We start from the raw sequence: 27,670 nt of genomic DNA on the forward strand, positions 1-27,670 counted from the left end.
GGTGGGCATTGTTCTCAAGGATCTAATTTGCTTTTGCACAGTGAAAACAGGTCATTCTGTACACAGATTTAGAATCAATAATTTGTATGTTGATAAGCAAGTGGGATGAAGAAGAGGGAGGAGAAAATTAGTCTTTAGGAATAACAACAATACGGGACAATATGATATAAAACAATGATATATACATACAATATGCATAAGGAAGTTAAATATGTGCTTACGACTACAAAGTGTATGCACACATTGTAGACGGTAACAAATGAAGATCTATAATTTACATGGGGGTACAGCTAGAGTCCATTGCCCCTGGAGGTAAAGAGATACGGTGACTGGATGATGGATATGACCTGCCTATATGGTTCAATCAGAGTCCGTCGTTAGCCTTGGCTCCAGGTGGTGGAGATGATGTATAGCCTATATCATCTACTCAGTATTTACCTCCCTACAATGTTCTATACTTTCACTTGAAGAAATATTCACACACCAGGGAGGCCTGACTACAGTGTTTAGCAGACGGTCAATGAGCAGCCCTGCCGGCTCCTATCTGATTTTCTTCCTTTGCAGACTGAAAAACATTGAGCTTGACTGTCTAAATCAAATGGAAAAATTTAAAGATAGGATAAAATATTCACAATGAAAATGTGGAGACATTTTATAGAAAAGTATATGCTATACAATACAAATGTATACCTGATCGTGTGGGGAGGTTTAACATTTATCGCCACTATAGAGGATTTTTACAGCACGGACATCGTGATTTATTTTCTTCAACAGCTCGTAGCAGTCAGCAAGTTACATCTGAGGTTTCATTAATAATTCCTTCATCTCTTTATAGGCCTGATCATAAGACCCTCAGTTCCTTCTGCTGAGTGTGCACACAATAAATATATCCGAGGTTCGTCTGGGTGGAAAAAAACAACAAACAACAAATTCATGCTACGTACCAGAGAGCAAACAACAGCACAATTTGATTTATCTTTGTGTATCTTTTATAGATATCTATATCAATATTGTATATATAAAGTGTCTTATGTTGACACTGTATCAATCTTTTGGAACAGTTACATTTCTTACAATATGTGAAACTGAAAGTGACTTTTAGATTTCATTTTCATTTTCCTTTTTAAAATCTTCAGTTTGGAAAAAAAAATGCTGGGCAATGGTGTAGTGCAGTTCAATATGTATACTTTACCAAATGTCATAAACTTAATATAAGAATACACAATTAGATGCATAGACCCTTTCTTAGCAGTGATTTACTTTGTTAGCATCCTAGCACTGGCAATTATTATTTCTTCAAATATACTCTAATTTCATCAAGCATTTAAATGTATTCATTCTTTCCCTGTAATCCTAAAAGGAAACAAAGCACATTAGGCCTACATTATGTCAATGCAAATGCGTGAACTAGAATTAACTTCAGAGAAGCTGGATCTGAATATTTCTTTATTTGACTATTGATCCACACACACACACAAAAGATTCACATAAAAAGTGTGACTGTCAATGCATGAATGAAGTCTTATATCCAAATATCCCGTTGTCAAGCTGAGTGAAGTTGCTCCCTCTGTTGTCAGAAGATTCCCCTTTGACTGACCGGCAGATTGTTGCTTTCCCACATTTTGAGTGTTTGTCTGTTGAGACATTCCCAGAGACCAACTGTGCTTCAGAGTCACACACACTCGTACACACACAAAGGGGTCGGGAACTACAAATATGGAACCAGTCATAAATAGAATTGATATTCCATGTGCAGGCTGGATTACAGAGGACATTTGTGTATTGTGTGTCTGTGTGTTTGTGTGTCCCCTGGGCACAAGTGTCTGTTCCCACGACCTGCCCTCCATCCGTTCTTCCTTCCCTCGATCCTTCCTCCCGTCTATCTTTCCCATTCACTGGCCAGTGTAATTAAACAGAGGCTGATTTGGCAAGAGGAGACTGAGCCCGACATTATGCCATTCACTGACCATCTGTCTCACACAGGACTGACTTGGTGAAGGAGACACAGCTCTACTGTACTGAAATCCAGTTGTGACGCATTTGCACTTTGCTTGAGAACTTCCTCTACACCTCTACTCTACCAGACAAACATCTTCTCCTATTTACGAGTTCCTTCCCAGAAAAACATATTTACCAAGCTTGTAAAATACAATAGGCCTACATTATGTAAGATGAAACCAGTGGTTCCCAACCTTTTTTGGCTTGTGTGCCCTTTCAAAAGAGCACGGGCTGCTGCAGCTGGACCGCCCTGTAATGTTTCTGATGTGTACAAGTTAAAAGCAGTTTCACCAAAGAGGGACTTCCCTACATGCTCTCATATAAATAGCTTTTTCGGCCCAATGTGGTTAAACTATTCATTATTAGCCAATATTAGAGAAAAGAAGACCCCAATAGACTCTTGGTTTTTCTTCTTCCTAAACTCATTTATTATCTCAAAGTCCCCTGTAATCTTTCGACCCACTGGAGGAAGTTTGACCTATAGATAGGAGCTGTTGGATTAAAGTACACCGTACCCGATAGTTAAATTAGCTCCACTTTGACCAGAAAACGTCTGCTTGCGCATTGGTGTAACAGTGTTAATAATGTATTAAATGATAATATGTCAGTCAAATGAGCTGTGAAATGTTGCTTTTCTTGACATTCAGCTTGAATAAGCCGAAGTCTGGGAGAACGTTTCCGTTCATTCATCAGCGCAGGCATTCAATAATCCTTAATTTCACTCCAAATATAAACTATATTAGTATAAAATATGCAGGAAAATGCTATATATTGTTCAAAGTGGGACAATGCATCTGTCACATGTCATCACGAGAATCATTTATCAGCTGTCGCTCAGCCTTTACTATGTCTACAGTGACACATGTAGACAAAAAGCTTTATTCTATTACAGGATGGTGGGTGGTGATTTTGTGCTATGGCACTGAACAAATGAATACAGGCTGGGTTGAGTCATCAGATTCACCTCTTGATTATAGCCTGCAGTGGGATTGACATGAGGCCTGCACATTGTAAAGTTCGTATTCAGTGTCAAAGACAATTATATGGGATGGCCAGTTCCATAATTAGAATCTGTAAATGCTGCTCTATACCTTTCAAAACATCCTCATGTATTATTGAGCCCAATTATTCTGTTATGCCAAGCACATCTTTTGTTTAACGCATTTGACATCTCAAAATCATCCTTTTTGATATAAAACCGCCGGGGCCCAGATTGTTGTTTTGTCGGTATAGACAGGAACAGCTTTTCAAAATAAGGTCAAAAGCCTTATCCTTGTGAAAAGTGGATAAGCTAATGGAAAAGGAAAAGTTTTTCTTTTTTTATCTTTTATATCAAGTTGCCTGTGTGGAGCTTTTATAAGAAAACGGCTCAGTTTAAGATCCGACATGTTATTTGTGCAAGCAGGTCTCAGAAAAGCCTCAGTAGTAGTACTATTTAGCTAAAAGCTGACGTTGTTGACTTTGTTTGACATTTAACTCCTAAATGAGCTTCATTTCATTGTTGTGTTACCTAAGGAAATGGGCCTGTGTCTCCAGAAAATTACTTTGCCTGCTTTAGGGGCCAGGACAAATTTGTTTCTGGCCATGGAGAACAATGTCACAACATACTTCACTGTCCTGAGGGTAAAAGGGAGAGAAAAAAAACATAATTGAATTCTAAATATCATTGTTATTGTCCTCTAGATAAAAAGGTTCATGACTCAGTCTTTGAGCGCTGACCTTCCTGAGTCAGTCTACTTCATGATATTTGAGTATTTGCACAGAATCCAGAGATCCAGAAGAAGGAAAAAAAATCAGTTTGCTTGTGGTTTCGCCCTGTTTAAGAGAGCCATGAAAAAGATCAGAGCTTGAGTCATAAAAGAGTTGAAAAACCAGATATTTAGTGTGTGTGTAAACACAGCTTTGGCCAAGGAAAAGAATGAGGCTGAAGCAGTCCAGATGTCTAGGAACTACGGGCAAATCAGATGTAGGTACTGTTTCCTCAGATCAGAGCCTATATGCAAAACCTAAGCCTGCTATGGATCATTATCCGACTTCTTCCACAAACACACACACACACACACACACACACACACACACACACACACACACACACACACACACACACACGCACACACACACGCACACACACACAGATTCTCTTCCTATTGCCTCTCTCTCGTCTTGTCTCGATCATATGCCACCTTCTTTTTCTGATTTATATCTTTTTAAAGATCTTTTGCGCCTCCCCATCCCCCCAACAACAAACACAGACTCCACAAACATCATCATCGTCATCATCACCACCTTTGTCTTCATCATCATAACCACCACCACCATCATCATCATCATCATCATCATCTGGATACCAGCCGCCGGGTTCTCCACTGTTGCCTATACAGTCTCTCCCTCCCTCCTTTCTCTCTGGCAAACTCACACACACACATACACACACACATCTGGAAACAGTCAAAGCGTCTACATGAACGGGGAGGGGGGCTCTCTCTCTCTCTCTCTCTCTCTCTCTCTCTCTCTCTCTCTCTCTCTCTCTCTCCCTCACTCTCCCTCTCTCGGTATCACTGCAGAGCTGAGCTGCAGGGGCAGCAGAGGCAGAGAGAAGAGAGAGCTCCAACTCCCGATCAGTGAGACACAGGCAGACAGACAGGCAAGGCAAAGGCAGACAGACAGACGGAGAGACAGGCGCACAGACTGACTGACAGACACACCGGCGGACCATCATGGACTGGATCAGGACAGAGAGACCGGTCTCCGGATGAGACAGGACGGCCTGGCTTCTGTTTTTTGGGGGGACTCTGCTATAGATAGCCTACGTGGAATAACCAGCAGCCTATTGGGAGATTTAACCCCGTGCTACCCGTGATGGAATATTTACACTCTTCTCCTTTTCTAATTTTTCTCCTCTTCTCGTCCTCCTCCTTCTCTTCCTCCACCACCACCTCCACCTCCTCTTCTTCTTCTTCTTCTTCATCCTCTCACATTTTGACACGCTGCTGAAGATGCGCACGAATGCGTCTTTTGCGCACTTCCATTGCGACCGCCACTGACAGCGCCCGTGCTTTCCAACCTTTTTTTGAAACCTTTATTCTGTTTTCTTTTCTTTTTTTGACACGAAAAGAAAGAGGGGAGTGAGCAAGAAAACGGGAGAGAGAGGGGAAAGAGAGAGGCGAGGTGTGAATTGAATTGAACGCGGTGCTGGTCTCATGTTTCTCGCCTAGGGCCCGGATGTACCGAGGGATGCACCGGTGCGTTTTCCCAACCGGTTCCGCCGAAAGCTCCCTCTTTTTTCTCGCCTTCACCTCCATCATGGGGATTAGGTAATATTCACTCCATGCGAAGAAACCCTCCCCATAAATAAAAAAAAAAACCCGGAATACCCAAAAACTGTCAGTGCCAGACAGTTCTTTCTTCTTCCCCCCCTTTTTTAATTTCTTTATTTTTGGGGGGGCTTTTTTCCTCTTGTTATTTTTTGCCCTCCTCCTCCTCCTCCTCTCCAGCTTCCCCCCCTCCCTCTCTCTCTTCTCTCTTCCATTCACCTATAGGGATAACGCCGGACTACATTTATGGTAAATGAAAGCAAAAACATGTACATCCCGGAGGACACCCTTGAGAACCATCAAGGTATGTGGTGTCTGTTTTTATTATTATTATTTCTAACTAGCAAACATCTTGCAACTGTGCATGAGAGAGAGAGAGAGAGGGAGGGAGTAAGAGAGGTATGATGATCTCGAAATGGGGATGGGATGGGGGGGTGGGAGGAGGAGGTGGAGGGAAAGGGGGGGGGGGGGGTGAAGTAGGTAAAAGGGGTGTCAGCTCTCTCCTCGTTTTCAACAGATGGACAGATTGTCCACTTTCCCTCTCTCTGTGCAGTTTGTTCATTCTCTCGTTTTCCTCCTCTTATGTGCAGTTTTTGTGCTGCGCGTGAACTTGTGCCACGATCACGCAACAACAGGGCTGCAGGGGGGGTGGGGGTGGGCATCAGGGACACATAATGGATTAGCCTCCCTTTATTTTATTCTATTTTATTTTATTTTCCTTGCATGGTTTGGTCCACACTTGTGGGTTTGACAGGCCTGTCCATCGCATAATGGGTGGGCGCTGGGCAGTGGTCATATTTAGCCAACAGGCAGTTGTAGGTGGAGGTGGTGGGGGCAGTGATGTTGTTTAACACCACCAAAATGAAAGAAAATAAGCGCGTGCGTGCACATCTTGCCTCTCCAATGGAGATAATCAACTAAACTGCACAGGGCGCGCGCCACTCGGCCACCATCGATCCTCACTTCTTCTATAATCAATAGCCGAATTTGTCACGTTTGAATACAAGTTGTCCGCGTGCGCAGGGCTCCTTAAGAGCAGCGCAAAGTGGCACACACAGGGATGACAGGTGGCAGTAGGAGGGCCTGCAGGACTTATTCGTCTGCTGAGAATTGGGTTGTTGCTGATGATGATGATGATGATGGTGGTGGTGATGATGATGATGATGTGCTATTTTGGGGAGGAGGGGGGGGGCAGGCGCAGCGCTATAGGTTGTTTTTGCAAAAGGCACGACCGAAGTTCAACATGTTAAGTGTTGTTAAGTGTTAAACAAGCGGGAGGAAAATAAAAAAAGAGGGTGAATCGAAATCCAAAGGGCTGCGGTCTGGTTTACGGTGAGGAAAGGGTCTGTTTGCATTGCGCAGTATTACGCGTCGCTCCTTCCACCCACGTTGCAGAGAGCAAAAGCCCAGCGATGCATCTGTCTACAGCCAAGGCGGACCTTTGTAATTCAGCAACCCATCATTATTATCCTCCTCATACCCATCATCATCATCATCATCACCACCATCATCATCCTCATCCTCATCGTCGTCGTCTTCGCCTTCTCCGTCCAGCACTTCCATCACAACCACATACCTCTCTGCCTTGGCGACAGGTTCCATAGCAACAGGGGATGAGGATAGGGGTGGCGGTGGATGTGGATGTGGATGTGCGTGCGCGCCTGTGTGTATGTATGTAAGTGTGTGTGTGTGTGTGTGTGTGTGTGTGTGTGTGTGTGTGTGTGTGTGTGTGCGCGCGCGCGCGCGCGTGCGTGTGTCGCAGAGAGGCATGTTCACCAACAGTTGGCAACTAATCATATGTTGGATATACCTGCAGAAGCTGCCACCGTGCTGACATAGTTTACATCCAGCCTAGTGTGTGTGTGTGTGTGTACATCGTGTGCACCGCATCACAGTTACCTTGATGTCATCTTAATCTATTATTATCATCAGCGAGGTTCCTAAGATCTGCAAAGCAGTAATAGGTATCATCATCATAACAATTGTCATAATCACACAGTGTGTCTGCTTCAGTGTCTGTCAGGAAAAGTGCTTCAAACCACAAAAAGACCCATGTAGGGTCTTGATACACCTTTTAAGAGCAGAATATAAAATTCTTCTGAAGATGAGGTGGTCCACTAGCTCAGTGTGAGATGATTGGTGCCGCCCTCAACTCCTATTACTGGCCTCTTGTGTGTGATTGGTACTTAATGGCATCTTCAGGTCTAATAAACGAGTGCAAATGTTACTGCAGAAAGTATTCAAACTCAGCATGGGCTACAGTACAAAACAGCAACATAGGGCCAACAGCTGAGCAGCATTTGTCCCACAAACTTGACTATAGTGACTTGACTGTTGAGTCAAAACCAGACATCCCCAGATCAGCAGGACTGAGTGAAATAACTACATTTTCAAGCTGATACCATCACGTCTGAATAACCTTCTTTCAGCGCCTGTTTCCTCGTTGTAATTTAAGTGTAGTCTAAATCTGATTACTGCAGGATTTATAGCAAATGTATCGCAGACTGGGACTTCTTGGGTGGTGGTTTCAGCACCACGGACAGTTCATTCTTCATTGGTCTATTGACAGCTACTTGACAGCTATTGAGGAGTTTTTTTTTCTTTTGTCAAATCGTTATTCCTGTTCGTTACATTTTAAGTGTTAAAAGCAGAAGATAAAACCACAACACCAACTTTAAAAGCATCCATCTTCATTATGCACAAGGGCCATATCAGATTATATATATGTTAAATTGATCTATGTTAATTTTTTTTATTATTATTTGATAAGGGATGTGGTGAAGTGGCTATTAGGGAGGTGGTTGTATTCTAGGAGCTGCTTAATGAGTTTCCTGCAAATGAAAGATGACAGCATTTTGGCGAGATGTCGTTATTATAGAGAAAAGTTTCAACAGTTCAGGCTGATGCACAATAGTCAAGAGTTTGCCAAGAAAATAGAAACCCTACCGGTCTGTTACTGCTCCGTGTCTGACCCCTCACCTTTGTTTCCGCTGTTGAAGGAGCAAAAAGTAAAGACAAATCTCTCCTTGAGGAATTCACTGAGACTGAGTCCTACACTGAAAATAACTGAACGGATGATGTCTTACCCTCAGAGCCTCTAAGTTACAGTTCCTGATGCTTGACACCAGCTTTGTAATTGGTATTTGATTTTCTCTTTGTTGTCAATTAGTCTCCATCTTTATATCTGCTCTGTAATTCAGAGTTGATGTTCCACATGATTGCACCGAAAGCTCATGTTCACTGAATGAACCAATTACACTGCATCTACATAATTTGATTTTTTTTTCTTTTCTAAGTGAATAGGCTTTGAGAGAGACTCACACGGGCAGAAACACAACACAACACACACATGTAGACTTGTATGTTGTTGTATCTGGTACATGTGTAACAGATGTGGCTTTGGATTGAACACACACACCTGTGGCATCTCATCACACCTCACTGCATGTAGAGTGGGGGAATGTTTTGAAACACATACTACATGTGCACACACACAGTTACACAGAAGCACAGGCTCATTTCAGCAGCAGTTTGCAGCAGTATAATCAGCGAGTTGATTCTCCCTGTGGGCAGTGTGCCAGAGGCATGATACCTCTGTTAGGGATATTAATTGGTTTCCAATGGTTACCCTAGGGTGCTGGCCACCTGCCAAATCACCTCCCTCTAATGACTTCACTTGATACGCTCTATGATTCTATTGAAGTCACCTCAAAAGACGTGTCGCGACAAACCAACGTCAGCTCATGTGATTCGCATAGCTTTCCACATGTAATTTCATTCATTAGCCGAACTTTCAAGTGGAATCCATCAGATTCCATTGGCATTATTATTTTTTTCTCGGTAACACATTAACAGCAGGCGTCATCAAACAAAGGCAACAACTAATCAAGTATTTCCTTTAAATGTGCTTTAATTAGGCTCCACGGGGGCAGACAAACAGCAAAGCCAACTGAAGCCATCCATCAGTATGCTTGACGTAGATAGAAATCTGGGCAATTAAGCACCAATCTACCGTTACTCTGCAACACTTGTTGCTCAATATCAGTGTGGAGTTAGTTTGCGGCAAGGTGAAGTGGATAGAAACTGCTCAGAGTCATGATTGACTACAATTTGTTTTGCAAAATTAAAAGAAAAATAATTTCTGACTAATCATGCAGCCCCAGTCTGTGTGTTTTTAAACTGCAGAGCTCATTTTAAACTGTAACCCACTCTAACTGATACTTTTAATATCAAACCAGTGTTAATTTGTGATGAAATGAAACACTGACCACCAACTTCTCTTTTTTTTTTTTTTTTACAACAAAGAAAACTTCCACATTCAAAACTGATCCATTTAAATCTGTACCCTCACCCATTCCAGAGCCCATCATCAAACAAAAGCTGGCCAGATGAACTTGCATTTCATTTTCTAACAAAAGACTGAAGTGTGTGTGTGGAAAGTGGACGTCCGTTTGTGAGCGTCTCTCTCCTCACTACGACTTACAGAGAACGCAATAATTCAGCAGTGAGGGCAGAGGAGCTTAAGTAACGAGGCAGAATTTTCAACTTTGCCATCTCTTGAACTCGTTCAACCGCAGTCGCTGCTGCTGGCCAATGAGCTGCTTTACCAGAGGACTTTGGGGTTTAGTAGTTGTTAATTTAGGAGGTGAGTGTGATGTGGTTGTGCAGTTTCACTTTACTTAAAAGGAGCATGCACGCAAAGCAAACGTTCTCTAGATAAATCAAAAGCCTATTTTGCTGTTGAGGTCGTTATTGTAGGCTGTATTGCTTCCTATCATAGAGACATATTGTATTTACCACATATGAAATTTCTCTAACCTTCTTTTAGCTTGATTTACTTTGTGTTTCCAGCCTGTAATGGCTGTTTTGGCTGTTTTACATGACAAGAGATATTTTATCTGCAATATTAGGACTAAAATATCACATAATATTTACACACATCTGCAGCAGCAGCAGCAGTAGCCAAGATATTCAGATTTTTAGTCCTTAGTATGGGACAAACTCCAAATGTACTGGGTCCCACCTTGCTCATAATACAACTTCTGGTTCTTCACACAAGTGTCCAACTCACAAAATGAATCTATAGGTGATGGAGAAAGGAAGTATTAAAATATAAATTCAGTATAAGGACAGGTTGCATATAAACACTCATTTGAATTAAGGGGTCACCCAGGGCTATACCTACAGTGCTTCAGGTTGCATACATTTTATGTAAGGGCTCAGGATACTAAAGCTACAGTATAAAGCACGTGTTTAAAGATGCATTAGTCACAGCAAGGTTATAGCAGCCGCAGCGGAGGATGTAATGAGCGATTAAAGGCCAATCAGCATTAAAGAAGTTTATATCAGCGCCTTGGAGTGTGTCATGCCTTTAACTTAAGGATGTGACTCAACAGCAGCTGCTCTTAACGTAAAACACCATCTGAGAGACAAAAAAGACACATGGAGGGAGCGAGGGGAGGAGAGGAGGGGCGGGTCGAAGGAGAAATAAGAGGGGAAAATGACAGATTGCATTAAAGGAGATAAAAGAGTAGAGGAGAGCGGCAGAGAGGAAAAGGGACGGAGCGAGACAGGCTGGCAAGGAAACACAGGGATAGAGAGGAGCAAATGGCAGCCAATGGAGGGGAAAAGGGGGGAACTGTAATAGAGAGGAATAAAGAGATGAAATGAGTGAGAAACAGAGGCAGAGGGAGGGCCAGAGGGATAGAGAGAGAGGCGAGGGAGCGCAGGAGGAGGAGGAGAAGGAGGGAGGATTATCTGTGACTCTGTCTTGCTTAAGCCTCTGGTTGCGTATTGGAAATCTATCCAGAGGCTGTCCTCTGCTCTAAGAGCTATCGGGCCTCTGTCTTCATTTCTGGTGGGACAGTTCGCCAACACCTTGTGTGAGTGTGTGTTTGTGTGTTTGTGTGTGTGCGACAAAGGGAGAGAATGCAGTTGCAACTTGCTGCCTGCCCATATGCATTGTTCCTGCTTGGCTGCCTCCATCTGTGTGAGTGTCCCATCTCTGCTCGGTTTGGACATGTGCTCAAGTGTCCTTCCTCTCTAACACACACACACACACACACACACACAGATGCGCACACACCCTCCTGTTCTATTGATCTGGCTGTAGCCACCAGTGGAAATAATGACTCGCGACCTGTAGCACCCTCTGTTATACTCCCTCTCTTTCTTACTGTCTCTGCTCTCCCTCCTTCTGTTTGACTATACATATCCATATCCTCCCCCCTCCCCTAACTGGTTTGTTCACCTTAAGCAACCCTTCAATTACTGTTTGAGTATCACATCAATATTTAAGTCTAAACCCCATCGCTTTAAAAAATAGAGTTGAGGTTAGTAAAATTAATTTTGCAAGGATTTTTCCACTTAAATTACAAAAGTTTCACTTAAGTTCCTATAAAGGGAAGTTGAGAGGAAGCTGCAGCACAACAACACCAGAGAGATGTGTAAAGGCTGTAAAGTACAGTGTAGCTAAGCAACATGAGGTGATACAAGCTGGATAAGGCCAATAAGCTCAACTTGTTCTACAACAGTTTTGACACATCTTCATCTGATAGTGCAGCGGTGATTCCCTCCACACTGGTCAAGATAAGATGAGGCTCTAAACTGGAAAAGCAACAGTGTGTGTCTTCTCCTGGTACCTCTTCTGGTCACCAACTGAGATAAATGACCGGAGACTGGTGGCTCTTACATAACACAACAAGAACATGTGTGGTTGCTTCTTTACTTTCTGAGGGGTTAAACATGCACTAGACCCCTATATAATTCCTTACACGCCTGGAGAGGATGATGCCGTCCTTTATACGCTCCACTGGACCCATTCTTACTTGGATGAGCTAGGTGGTTACATGAGAATTATGTTCTTTGATTTCTCATGTGCATTCAGCACAATCCAATCCCCCGTTCTTCAAAAATAAACTCACAGGGATGGGGATGGATCCTCGTTCACGTCCTGTGGAATGAGGATAACCTGATGAGTACGTCCCTACAGGTACTCTGGCTTCTTCTTCTAGCTTCCTCCCACAGCCCAAACACCACGTACACCTTTTGGTTAACTGGCAACCCTGAAATGCCTGTGTGTGTCAGGCCTGTGACCTCCTGGCAACCTGTCCAGAATGTACCCTGTGTCAGCTGGGATTGTTTTTTTTTTTCATCAACTCACAGGATATATCCAGGTTAATGCGTTTATATTGCAGCAGTTTGTATGGCTTGCTAAGTCTTCCTTTAGATTATGGAAAGAATGAACATAAATGCAGCATTAGGGCATGTTTATTTACATTTAGTTTCTCTTTTTTTGCACAAGGAACCATCAAACCAAACCATCTACACATCCCTGGGTTGTTAAATATTGCAGTCTTGCATGTGGTTTACATGTTCCATGTGACTCTTGTGACCTCCCCAAGCAGAGCTCCTGTACAGCCTGCACAGTGTATACATCCAGATTCTGCTATATGAAAATGACACTGCTGAATGCACTGAGGGAAACAATGGAACATCTGTGTGCATGTGTGTGTGTTTCCTAAGTTACAGAAGAAGCTGAAGAGGGGATGAAAGAGACGACAGTAGAAGGCAGTCTATATTATTCATGCCTAGCCATGCATTTCCTCTCTATCTTGTCTGCTCTCTCTTCCTTTCGTCTCACATAGTGCCCTCTCCCATCTTCCTCTGTAGATAATTTGCTTTGTTGTCTGTCTTTTTACCCCATTTTCTCTCTCTCTCTCTCTCTCTCTCTCTCTCTTTCCCCCTATCTCCATCTCTCGGTGAGCAGTTCGGCATTAGTTCATTTAAAGGTCTATTGTTCAGTGAGACCGCATGCTCTTTCCTCTATTAAAGAATCAGCCCATTTGCATGCATTTACTGTACCACTTTATAGCATTTGCATTAGATCTAACCGCAGAAAAGCAACAACAACAGGGAATTTTACACTTGATGCTCATCACTCAAAACAATACACAAACTACTCCAACAACTCCATAAAGCTACAGGAACAATATGTCCAACTTTCAGTATGCAGGAAGAGCCTATATAGCCTAGTTAAGACTGAGTGCATCTGAGTAACAACATACTGTAAGTGTTAGGGATTTGTCTTTATAGTAGGTAAAATAGGAAAATTCTAATTTTATCGTCTTATAGAAAAAAATCCACTTTGTCTTTTCTCCTCATGTGAAACCATGGGACCCATGTTTTTTTTTCAATGGCCAAAATTGTGCAATGTTTCTGTTGGAGCATTCTGCTGAACGGCTCTACAACATAAGTACAGTCAAATGTAAATATATATATTGCAGTCAATTCATTATAAGACTCTAATCTTGAGGTGCAGACTGTATCAAAGACAGTGGCCAGGCAGTGTGTCAGTCAACTTTGGTGCAGGAATAATATAGCTTTGAGATCGTATCCCACTTTTCTCAGTCTAACTACAAAGTTGCACTGTGAGCCCACTTTGTTCCTGAGACACATCATCTTTCAATGATGACACTCAAAAGGTGTCATTCCCTCATCTCTGAGGTGTTCGCTCTTCAAAGACGCACTTTAACTCCACTGAAACCATCAGTGTTTGACACCTTAGAGGAGAAATCCAGCAGGAGTTGACTGGTACTTCACTTTTATACTGCTGAGCAATTTCCAATTTTTCTGTAGAGTCTCTGAGTCTGTCGCCTCCCAGACCGATGGCCATAGGCCTCTGCTCAATTCAGGACGATATAAAATCCAATAAGTAGACTCCTGGATTTGCTATAGATTTGTGTTTTCCATTACAAACTCTTGTGATAAATCAGGCCAGAAATATTTACTGTGAAATAACATCAACTCCAGTGCTCCCGTTTTGTTCAAAATATGTGTTCATGTCCAAATCTACTGCTGATAATAAGAGACAAATTATGTTGTTAGGCTCATATTGTTTCGAGACTTGGCCATACTTCTCATCCATGCACTGTATTGCTCCCATTCTTACCCAGTTTCAAATTTAACTTCTGCTTGCCGGTCAATGCCCGACTTTGACGTATGTTACACATGGCTGCACAGACAGTGGGTGTCGATAGTTCACACATGTACACAACTCTCCTGACAGGAAGTCTTCCCCTAAGCGTGTCTATAAGAGCAGCTTTGCCCTTTGTTCCAGCTGTTCTGGTTAAGGCTTTTCGTGGCTGATCTGCGGAAACTGAAGGAATGATGAAAAACCCCTGTTCTCATTAACAGCTCTAATCCCCACTGGCTCTCATACACATTGATCACATACAGTTAACATGTGCACCACCACCAGCAGCCCATACAGCAAAGACTTTCTTCTTCTGCAGACACGCACTCGCCGCCAGACGCGAGGCGTAGCCTACCATCTCGTCACGATTTATTTTTCATGAGGCTAATTTCAGAGTGTGAGGAGGCATTAGGACGAGTAAAATGAGCTCAGAGGAGAAGAAGAAAGTGAGGGAACATAGATACAGAGAGGGCGGACCGTTAGTCACCCTGAAGTCTCACTGCAGGAACTCTATTAACTTCTCTATGATGAGAGCGTGCATGTCCTGTCTCTTTAAGGGGAAATGAGTCCTTACAACTAAACATACTCACCTGTCGAGCAGCTAATTGAAAATGGAAGATTAGACTCAGTATCCTGTCGCTCTGAGTGTTTTTTCTTTCTAATTGCGGCACCACAAATGGTTCTACGTAATGGACAGCAGGGTATTGTGTCGTACCACGAGTGGATGTATTTTTAGCCCAGGTGCTCCGGGAGAGAATGAGATATTTTGTAAATCCGAAAATAGGCAATAAGGTCTTGTATTCCCAACAAGCTGCTACAGATTGTACATAACATTAGCGTGGTAAAACATGGTCTCTGTAGCAGCTTGTGTTTGCAGATGTAAAGATGTTTTGCTTTCTCTGCGGGTGAGAACGTCACCACCACGCTCCCTGAAGAAACCGTGCCGCAAAAACGTCTCCTGCTTATTAGAGAGTGTAGTCTCGTTAGTCGGGCCTCTGGTGGGCTCGTCATGGATGGATAGCTGGACTATAGAGTAGGTGGTCTGTTGCCATAGGCCTCTAGACACACACACACAGACACACACTCTGCTGGCAGTGTCACCCTGCTGGGTGACAGCACCCAGGCAAGATAGATTAAACCGAGGTGGAGTGATTCAGCTCTGTGTGTTGGTTTGTGTGTGTTTGTCTGCCCTTAGGTGTGTGTAAGGATGAGCATTTATTTTGGAAAGGGGGGGCACTCTTGTCTGTCTGCTTGTGTGTGTGTGTGTGTTTGTGTGTGTGTGTGGCTGTTTGTGTATGTGTGTGAGGCCAGCAGCTGTCGGATCATTTCTTTCTTCCAAGAATCACAGGTAACGAAAGCCTGTTGTGTAGCCCGAGGACAGTAGCACTTCTCTGTTGCTTTTCTTATTATGCACCCAGGACAGGACAAGGTTAAATAACACCTCAGTGTCAGAGGAGGAACGGGCAGTTGCCGTCTTTTTTAGAGCAAGCCTTTTAACAAACACAAATGTCTGTCCACATTATACTTAGTGCTAATCGATTTTTTCTAAAGTTCAGTGTCTTGGCAATGAACTTCAAGTACAGAAAAGGTTAGGGGAAACTTGTGGTTATGATGAAGAAAAAAAAAAAACTAGGACACAAAAAACACATGGTAAAGGTTAAGGAATGATCATCATCATTTTTAATAAAAACAGAAATGTGAAAAGCAGGTTTGTGTTGGAACAAAACCTCTCCAACCTCCACACCCTGATTTTCAGCTACACTTCAACTAGGCCACGCTACAACCTGCCGTAACTCTGGCAAAGGATATAAATCTTGGGGTGCAGGTTCATCCTATGTGGACCTAATTCTAGCGGATACTGTACTGGTTTAGAAATGCTGCAGGTATGTTATGTTCTGATCAGAAATAGATGTTTCCGCTTATAGCAAAATGCTTTGCCTCCATGCAAAACATGGAGGAGGAGATAATCATACCCTGGAAGCCTCTATGATGTGCTCACTCGTTTCTATTCCAATCATCCTATTGGCAATGGAGAGAACATGAGATATGTAGGTTAACACAATAAACACACGTTTAAAGAGTTACTCTTTACTATTGTGTGGTCATAGTGAGAAGCAGAAACCCTAAAAAACACTGGATTCTACTGTTTCCATATTGCAACTTGCATGTTAAAAACTTATGACGAGACTCCAGTCTATTTGTTAATAATTTAAAGTTTCAAGCCTGATAGTGAGGACATCATCAATGTAATTTTCTCAGACTTTAGAAAGCTCCAAATCTGTTTTCACAGGCCAACCTTTTGATGAGTGAACTGATCGTTTGATCAACTGGGTTGCCAACGAGACCCTCTGTTGTTTGTTTCCACTGAAGACAACATAAAGAAATGTCACGGGGGGAGGTGACCTGTGATAACCTTGATTAGGTTGCATCGGTTCCTGCTGCTTTGACCGGTATCCGTGGCAACAAGCATCAGCCAAGTATGAAGCTTTGAAAACTAAAACAGAATTTATGATCTATAAGGGAATTTGCATCCGTGTCTCTGACCTCAGACGCTCTGTTCTGTTTCTTTCTTTCTTTTTTTTTAACGTCTGCTGCTCTGTCCGGTCCGTCTGCCTCTCCGTTGCATTTCGGTCTATTCTTTTCATCAGTGGTTACCATAGTGACCAGGACATGACTCGAGAGGATGAAACTAAGGTTAGAAGGCGAGCCCTCAAAAAATCCTGTTACATCCCTCCCCCCTTCCTTCTTCTTTTCCACTCTGATTGCCCCAGCTTTTTTTTTTAATTTCGTGGCGTCATTCCTCCTCTCTCTCTTTCTCTCTGTTCTTCTGCTTTCTATCTTTCCGTCTCCAACTTGCTCTCTACCTTGAAATTTGCCATTCACGTTTGTCTCCTGTTTTCCTTCCTTCTATTTCTCTACATCTCTCTTTTCTTAATAAGACAAGGGTAAGGTGTTCCAAAATGAAATGACCCAACTATATAGGCCATGAGAGTGTCCTTGACTGTCTATGTGTGCAAACGAGCTGGTGTGTGTCTGTGCGTGTGTGTGTCCTGCCATCCCATCTATCTAGGCCAGTCGTGATGTGTGTGCTCCATGGACCACTTCCCCACAGACCACATTTTATATGTGTGTGTGTATGTGTGCGTGTGTGTGTGTGTGTCAGAGGCAGAGAAAGAGTTAGTGTATGTCTGTATAGAGCAGTCCACTTCCCAAAAGACCAGACTCACTTTCACACTCTGGAGTCATAATGGCTAAAACAGGCTTGTTACAGGACTCCTTATACAGTGTGTGTGTATGTGTGTGTGCGTGTGAGAGAGATTTCCCGTCACCAGAGCTGCGTCTATAACCAGCAGAGAGAGAAGAGGGTTTTAACTATTTAGGGTATTCTATGCTTTATACACGCTATGGACGGTGGCTCGACCAACTCGCCTCAGGTGGAACTGCGGCTCCACAACATTTGGAAATCTGGTGCAGTCATTCATTGTTTGCAGATGATGTATCTTAATACTTTGGTAATCCTCTGACTTTTCCTCTTGTGACACCATGAGATTAACTGAGCTTTGCCGTTGCACATGAAATATTTTGACTGTAGCATATCACTGAAGTCAAGGTCCCTGGGGAATATGTTTGTGTGACTTAGGTGATCCTTGGGTTTTCTCTTCTATCATGACACGGCCAAAACTATTCATTTGCCCAATACTTTGTTTGATATGAAACTGATGGTTCAGCTGTTTGAATTTAATTAGCGAACGTTAGCATACTAGCACATTAAATCAAGTGGTATTGTCATTATAAGATTATCATTGTGAGCATGTTAGTATGTTAATTCTAGCATTACACCTATAAGTGCAGCTTCGCAAATTCACTGGCATGGCACTATACTCTGTGTCTGTGTGTGTGTATCTATGTACGCGCTTAAATGTAAGATAGATACCTTTTTCATTTTGAGTTTTCTTTTCTTCTACATACTGTACATATGGGACAGTTGGAAAGTTTCTGTAGCCTACATGTATTTAACAATGCATGAACTAAAGGAAGTCACACACATGCACACATGCACACACACAAAATGCAAAACATCTCCACATCGGCCTTTCTCCTTGCACAAAATTGATTCTGCATGTGTGTGTCTGTGGTTTATACCAAAGTCACCCAGTATGGAAATGAGAGTGAACACTCAATCCATTTAAAGATAGTGGGCGTGGCGGTAGTTCAAATCTTACTGTGGTCATTCCTCTTTCTCTATCTTCCTCTGCATTTCTCCCCTCTCTTCCCTTTCCCCTCTTTTTTTCTCTCCGTCTCTCTCTCTCTCTCCACAGTTTTACCCTGCCTCATCTCCTCTTCACATCTGTGATTTGTATTCCAGATCAATATGTCTGAGAGAAAGAGGGAGAGAGGGAGGGAGAGAGAGGAGATGATAGGTTTTTTGAGGATTGGCTTGGCGCCTGTAGTGATGTCGTCAGAACAGGAGGCACGCCATCGTCTGTCTGTTGTCATGTCAACCGAAAGCCATGTTTAAATATTCATGTATGTTTTTGTTTTGCATGTGAAAACACACTTACCTTAATGTTACCGTGTCATACACACGCCTCGGCCTGTTTACTGCTGCATTAAGCACAGTTTCCTTCCCTGTTCCCAGCAGTGGACCCTGTAAAATGTCATCGCTGCTCGTTCTGTGTGCATGCGTCTGGGCCTGCAGTGTGATAAAGTTGATGATTAACGACATTACCTCAATGTGGCAGACGGATTGCCATGGCGATACCACATTAAACAAACACTATGTTCTAACAGGGAGAGTGGAAGAGGGAAAGAGGGAAGGGAAGGGGGGGGGGAGCAGGAGATGAAAAAGATGGAGGAAGAGAGAGGAGGAGGATTCAGTGTGATGGCTGTGAGGCCTTGATGGCCTGTTCTCTAACAACAGTGGAGGTCAGGATACAGCACAGACCTTTAAGGGTCACCTCAACCAGATATAATGAATTGCTATCATGTCAGGAAAGAATGACATAACTGATTTTCTATTTGTTACTGGAACTGTCCCATGGCCACTCATGCACTAATGTGCAGTGATATAATATCCTTTGGTTTCTGAGAGCTGCTATAGTACATGAAACCACATGATAATTTCCCACAACATCCATCCATTCCCTCTGATAACCTTTTCTTTTTTTCTTTCTTTCTTTCTTTCCTTTCCTTCCATCACTTTGCCATCCCTCCTCCCCTGTCCTCCGGCAGCGACCAACTCTCCTGTTTCCGTCTCCCTGGTCTTTGGTAATGAAGCTGAGATCTGCTTTGGGCCATTTTCCTCTCTATCAATATTCTATGCCAATTACCAGGGTCGGGATATTAACACTGACACGGGGAACCATGTCACACTCCTCAGCCCTCTTGTTACCTCACGCATGCACACACACATAAACGCACACACACACTGACAGATATGTATATGTGTGTGTGTGTGTGTGTGTGTGTGTGTGTGTGTGTGTCTTCTTTGAGGTATTCTGACCGGTAATGCATGTTAAAGCTCCTAAGTATGATTTAGCGCCTTTGATTTAAATAATGCATTTGTGGAAATACATGTGAAAAGGTGTTTAATGACTTCCAGACTCTAAGGGACTGGTGCAGTGTTAATGTTGGGGGTGTTGTGGACGTGCACTAGCATTAGTGAGCTTTTCTGCTTGATGACTACAGTTGTCTGAAGAGCTAGTATGTGCACTCCTTTTATCCTAAAGCTCAACACATGCTGTAATTTTAAAGTTGACTTTATATGGGTTCATGTAAGTAAGAACATGACTTTTTGATGTCTTTTACAAACTGCTGCAACATAGAGCTACTGAAGGTTGTTTTGTTTTTGTTTTTTTTACTTGCCCCTGAGGGTTAATCACATGGTAGGCCTAATATAGAAATAAAAAAACAAAGTTAGATCTTATCGTAATTATTGTGTTTCTAGGTTTTTATTTTCATTATTTTGAGTGGTAGTACTCGGCTTCTTCATGTGAAAAATGTGAGTAGATTCATAGCATTCAGAGCACAAGCTAAAGCTATAGTTAAAAAGAACAGAGCAGAGAGCACAGCAGGGTGTCTGACAAGCCTTATCCTATTATTCCTTTCACTGTGATTGACTTTCTAAGACAGCTGAGTTCATCTCTCCCCTGATTAAAGAACAGTGCATGTAGCTCACAAGCGAAGCGACTGAGGAGGAGTTTAGCGATGCCATTGGCTGCTCCTGTCAATAACGTTGCTCTGGCCTTGCGTGTCGTAGCACTCCCTTGAGACGTGGTGGGAAAAGTTGTGCGTCAAATGAACATACAGTTGCGGTGTATGCATTTCATAATGGATCAACTTTTTCCTCATGCCAGTGAAAGAGAAAGCCCAGTGTCCCAGCAGTGTGATAAATACAAATTCTCACCATATTTAAGTATTGCTAATGCTAATTATTATCAGGGATAACGTGACAGCAGGTTGCGAGCGCTAATGAAGCAGGAAGTTATGTCACAACGCAGTGGGGTTGATTAGAGCGCAGATGTTGGAGAACTTGATAGAATGGTTCTGGAGGTGTTTTGCTGAGGTGTGTTGGGACCTGAAGCTGAAAAAAAAAATCAATTATACAGATCTGAAATGGTAAATCACTGGAGTAATGGCCTTTGAAGCATCCTCACCATGAGATCTGAAATTGAGTATGCCTAAATATGGCTGACTTTCGCTGTAGGAGGCAGCCTCATTAAAACAATCACATCATTTATGATAAACTACAACTAGTGTTGTGCTTTCAGGAGGACCGGGCCATGAAAGGAAGTGCTGCTCACTGCTGGTCAGCAAGCATGTAGCCTACTTACAGAGACAGCAGGCCACACACACACACACACACACACACACACACACACACACACACACACACACACACACACACACACACACACACACACACACACACACACACACACACACACACACACACACACACACACACACACACACACACACCCAGTCATACAGAAGAGAATTCAGTTAAGACAAATATTGATTTTCATGATAACCACTTCACGATCTGTAAGAGTTTAAAATACCCACACGAGAAAAGGCCTTTCCTCTGTATCAACTACAATCAGAGAGACGATGGAGTAGACGCAAGAAAAAAAAAAGTTGTGTTAAATATTTGATAGTGACTTACTGGAGATAGTTCCCTAGCATTTTTTGACATATATAGGACCTGCCAAATATAAGCACTCAAGGCCCCGACCCATGTTAGAAACACCGACTTAAATTATTCCAGTGGCTCCACATTTAGATTCTAGTTTGCTAAATTTGATGAATGTGCATTCCAGCATTCAGCCCCATTAAGCCATCAGCCATTACTGTGGATATTAACCTATTTCTTAATGCACTGTTATTGAAATATCATCCACATTTTCCAGAATTCATTATATCTGTCATTATATTCTTTCCCAGCTAAATATAACTCAAAGATCTAACCATAAAAATGGATATATAGATGTTTTTGTGTGTGTTTTTTTTTACTCTTGTTGTTGTGACAAATGAGCGCAGGGTTTTGGTGTTTGGCAGTTCAGACGGGCAACATGGGCCAGTCTCACAATCTGAGCCAGCTGCTTGTTGACTGCCCAATCTGATAGGCCTGACTGATAGAGGGCTTCCAATGAACACACACACACACACACACACACACACACACACACACACACACACACACACACACACACACACACACACACACACACACACACACACACACACACACACACACACACACACACACACACACATGCACACACACAATGATCCACACACATGCATGCAAGCACCCACATATGCATATACTTAAAATATAGTCATATAATCAGACTACTAGATGAATGTCAGCGTCATAATCTCACTCTTTTTTTTCTCCCCCCTCCTCTGTCTCCCTCTTTTGCACACATATACAGACACGCACGCACGAATACCACAGAGGAAACAACATCTGCGGCATCTGGCCAATCAAAGCTTTGATCTGAGGTCACATCACAGCCATTCTGGAGAAATGTGACGGTCATCTGCCCTCACTCATGTGTTGTTTGTTCTCCAAAAAATCAAGCGCAGGAGCAAAACACCGCATGTCTTTCTCTCTTTTTTTTTTTTAAAGAACAAAGTCAGTCGGCACACCGCTGCAGACACACACACACACACACACAGATACAAACAAAACACATCCATACAATATGCTGGACGGCTCCCCCTTCAACGCAGCTCACACTGTGTTCACTTCTTCATGTGCCACTGTCTTTAGTTTTCATTCAGCTGCTGTCACTCACTGCATCTCTGACGTCTCCATCTGTCTGTCTCCTGTGTTAACGTTGTGTGTGTGTGTGTGTGTGTACAGTATATGCAAAGTGTGTGTGACTGGACTTCTAAGTCAGGCATCTGGTGGCTATCAGAGTTAATCACCCAAGCTTCCTATAACTGCCCGTGACACACAAGCTCACGCAAACGCACTGGCCAACACACACATTTTGCACACACAGAGCATTTATTGGAACATGACAGTGCATTAGACAGTGTTGGAAAGAAACACTGACAGCACAGCGGTGGCCAAAGTGGCAAGATGAAGAAATGGAGGGCAGCGAGGGGCCACGGAGGAGAAAAAAAAGGGAACGAATGGAGGATGAGAGGAGCAAGAAAATTAAGGTGGAAAGGAGGGTAGAAAGGTGGCAGAACGTGTGAAACGGATTATCACACATTTGGGCATTTCAAGAATAGAAGAACTTGAAAATGACGCCGCTCCACTTGCTTAAATAGATGTGAATGGGAGGTGTGAAATGGCCTGACAGCTAAAGCAGTGCTCATTTAGTGCGCTGGAGGCAGGTGAATGAGTCAGTGGAAAACAAACACTTCACACTGCCCACAACAGAGCTGACCCTCTTCTTCTCCTTCTCCTGCAGATGAATTAATGTTTGATGGAGTGAAAATTTCAGCCCACATTCGGATTCGCATTTGGTGGAAGGTTCAAAACCGAGGATGGAAATATCTGTAAGCAGAGGTCAGAGTCAAAGTCAGCTCTAGCCGCTATAACAGCTGCACTATATTATCACAGGCGCTGTGATTTGGACAAAGACTTTCATGGTCAGGGTGAGGAGTAATTTGCAGGGCTCAGTCGAGGCAGGGCCGTCCTGTCGGGGAGGACAGGTCAGGGCCTGGAAATGATAAATCCACTTATGAAAGTAAGACGGACAGAAAGAGAGACAGAGAGAGAGAGAGAGAGAGAGAGGAAGGGAAACGGGCAGCTCCACTCTACTCTGTTCTTCTCCACTGTATTTTCTGAGCCAAGCTATACCATAGTATTAATTATAAGGAAAGATAAGGTTGCGTTGCAGATGGTGGACTGGAGAAAGGTCAGAACATCGGAGCTGCCGTTGCATATAATCAGTCTCTTTTCTTTCTTTCTTCCATTCCTTTCTTGCTCGGTCCTGTTTGTACCCATTTTGTGCGCGGTTGGGAGTGAAACTTTCCATTGGTGATTTTAGCGAGAGAGTAATGTAACTATGTCCGAGCCGTGCGGCGGAGGGAGCTGTCAGCCTCAGTGAAGACAGCTGTCTGGCATCTAAACTGTTTACTGTCAAGCGGACAAGGTCAGGACACCTGGTACACACTGTATGTGTCTGTCCCTCTTTCTGACTGCGGCTGGCTCTTTATGACACTCTCCTTTCATCCCTCCCCATACAGAGCGCCCCACGCTTTACTGTCATCTTCTCCATTTCCTTCTCTCGCATTGAGGTTTGCAGGGGGGCGGGGTGGGGGGTTTACACGCCACACATTTCTAGGCCTCCGGTGAGAGCTTTGTCATGTATTTTTTATTGCATAGCTTGTCTAAACTGTGTCTACATGTGTCCGCATCTGGGCATGTTTGAGGTCAATGCAGCCAAGTGAAACATCTTTTTTTATTTAATTTCTTTTTTTAGATGTTTATTGCATGATGACAAAAAGCATATTTCATCATGTGTCACTCAAAATCAAAGCATATCGTCATGTTACATCTGGAAATGATTTCTGAGCTTTGTGAGTGACGGGAAACTGTGTGTAATGATTCTACCACTGATCACTGTGTGACCTCAGAGTCAAGCTTTAATTGGCCAGATGCTGTGGATGTTGTCCCACATACAAATGTAATATATAAAATCAATATATGACATGTAAAAATGTGAAATTAGAACAACGCCATGAATGAAAAATCATAATATAGATATTTTTAAAAATGTGCATAAACACATTTTATGTTTATAAACGTCTTCATACATCCAGATGATGCATATAAATAATATTAATACAGGTGAAATATACAATAACATCAGTGAATATAGAGACATATATGTTCATATATTGCATTTCTATGTGGCATGTTCTATACACATGCGTGTGTGTACAGCTTGAATTGTTTCCAGAGCAGCCAGATAACTGACATCACAATGTATGGAGAGTGATTTTTACGCTCACACACACACACACACACACACACATAGATAAACACGTCACAGCCCAGTGACATTGTCAACGTGTGAATTTCACAAGTGAAGAAAGTCAGGAGTCCGCTTGCTTGTGTGTTGGACTGACACTTGATTTTGTTGCAGCAGAACTAAACAGACACGCTGACATCTGGTGAGAACTGGTCCCACCACTGACTCTCTGCTGTCTTTTAAATCCCCACACACACACACACACACACACACACACACACACACACACACACACACACACACACACACACACACACACACACACACACACACACACACACACACACACACACACACACACACACACACACACACACACACACATGCATACACACAAACACACACACACACACACACACACACACACAGCTTCCTCCAGTCATGTAGCTTCCTCCAGGGATCAGTATGAGCAGCTGTGCAGGCACTGCAGTTGTAGTAAATCAAAAATTTTCTCCTTAACTGACTAAATAAACACGGGTGTAGTGAAATAAGTCAAACATGAATAAAGAAGTAAAATAAAAACAATAAACAATAAAAAAAAGCATATTCATATTTACTATAATGTCTTACATTATAAAGAAAAACAGTTTCGAATGAGATGTCTGAATAATCAGATTTTCTAAAATGTGAATTATTACCATTTAGTTAAGTTGACCTGCTTTTTATGATTTATCTTTAGTTCTCTGTAAGAACTTACAATAGAATTTGGGAATTTGTGAGACACACAATATAATTACTCATCTGCACATATGAAAATATCCATTTTAGAACATTTGTATTTCCAGAGTGTGTTTATTTTTTTCATTCTTGCTCTTATTAGTCGTCAGTTATTTTGTTTTTCAACCTCCGCCTCCTTCGTCCTGGTGTCGGATGTCGTACCAAAGGCCAAAGCTGAAGTTGTGATGTGATCCTCCTCTCTGAGTGTGCTCACACGCCTGCCTTTGATTGGGCAGAGAGAGAAACACCATAGCAACAGCCAGCTGATGGATTAAAGCCCTAATTGGGGAGAGAAAGTCACTGTGATTACACACACACACGCACACACACACACACACACACACACACACACACACACACACACACACACACACACACACACACACACACACACATACACATACATACACTGTCACTTGATTAAAAGGAAGCAGAAGCCAGCCGACATTTAACTTTCTCTTTCTGCTGTGACAATACGAGCGCTCGTGTTGCCCCCACGTACAGACACGCATTCACTCGGTCACGCTGTCACTCACTCAGGAGCTACGCTGCAGGAATCGAACATGGAGGCTTCTCCCCTGGCTACCAGTGTAGTATTAACGAGGGGTAGATGCAGCGTTTTCCCCATGCCCCTCCATCATCTGTGTTAATCAGCACCGTGTGGAGCCACTCCACATTCATTACTCCTTGATTAATCATTTAATTATGAGAAAATTCTGTTCGATTGTCACTGAGCAACACAAGTGTGTGTGTGTTTGTGTGTGTTCAAGTGCATGTGCTTACCACACATATGTGTATAAGTGTGCATCTGATTGTGCGTCCTTACATAGAGGTTTACATTATGAATATATGAGCTTACTTAAGGTGTGTGTGTGCGTGTGTGTGTTTCCCAGCTGAATACATTATTAAACGAGAGTGGATGTAATTTGCGGTGGGCTAATAGAAAGTGGTCGTGCAGGCAGACCTAGTCGTGCATTACAAATCACTACAGCTGGCCGTGTTCGCTCCTCAAGGTGACTTTCAGCTCAACGTGGTTCACCTGGAAAGGTGTGTGTGAGGGTGTGTATCCTCTGCTTTGGCCTTTGTTTTAGAGCAAAGAGAGCTTGTTGCTGGGGCTTACTAGGAAAACAGTCTGCTGTGGTTCAGAGAAATTTTGAATCAGACATGAAGTCAGCAACTTTTTTTGGATATGTCTATTTTTAACGGGTGCTCATGCATTGTCAGTCCTTTCTTTGTGATTTTTGCATCCAACATTTGTTGGGTAAATATCTCCATGTCCCTCTGAGAATATTTAGTCCTCCATATCCAGCCCTTTGACTAAGAATGCAGGCTCTTTGTGTGATAAATGAGACAGCAGAATAATCAATCTTCCCCGTGTGCTTTGTATGAGTGAATGTCAGTAGCAGCATGAAAAAAAATAGCCCTCACATCCTTATGTCCTCCAGCTCTTCCTGAGGCTTTTCCCTCTCTGGCCACTTAAGATATGCAATACCTCCAGCATGTTCTGGGTCTGCCCCAGGGGGTCTTCCTCCGAGTCGGACCTGGCCTGAATACCTGTGAAGAGGCATCCAGAATATCTGAGCCACCGCAGCTGGATGGACAGGGGAGGAGATATTTCAATCCGAGCATCTTCTGGATGTCAGAGGTCTTCACCTTGTCCCCAGGGGTGAGCTCAGGCAACGCCCCCAGTGGAGGGAACTAATTTCAGCGACTTGTATCCACTTTCACAACCAAAAAACTTGTGACCAGGTTTGGATGTGAGATCAGATCACATGGCAGATTTTTTTACCCACAGGCTCAGCTCTCTCTTCTCGAGAGCCCTGGCTCTGTGATACTCGACCTTGGCGATCCACTATTTTCCGGTATAGAGCACCATGACCTCGGACGTGAAGAGGCTGAGCCCCCCCCCCCACCCCCCTCACAAAGCTGTAGCGCTGAAAGTTGGAGCAGCTCATTTTGCATTAATATTTGTCTCTTTTCTTTTATTTGTGTCATCTTTTGCTTTTGCACACTCTCTTCATCCTTCTTTCACCATCCTGTTTCCACTCACTTCTTCCTCTCTCTCTCTCTCTCTCTCTCTCTCTCTCTCTCTAGTGGTGGATTATTTTTGGGCTGCCTGGTTAATTTCAGTAGGAAGTCAAGCTCAGTGCCAGGGAAAGTGGAAC

At 43.0% G+C, this 27,670-nt stretch overlaps 1 protein-coding gene across 1 annotated transcript in view; it reads left to right on the forward strand.

Moving 5' to 3' along the window:
- cacna1c (calcium channel, voltage-dependent, L type, alpha 1C subunit) overlaps nucleotides 1-27,670 on the forward strand; it is a gene marked incomplete at both ends in the record, with an annotated part of 184,278 nt that overhangs the window by 5,860 nt on the left and 150,748 nt on the right. The gene's annotated exons all lie outside the window — the stretch shown is intronic.

The sequence above is a fragment of the Trachurus trachurus genome, assembly GCF_905171665.1.
Source record: "Trachurus trachurus genome assembly, chromosome: 23".
Lineage (NCBI taxonomy): Eukaryota > Metazoa > Chordata > Actinopteri > Carangiformes > Carangidae > Trachurus > Trachurus trachurus.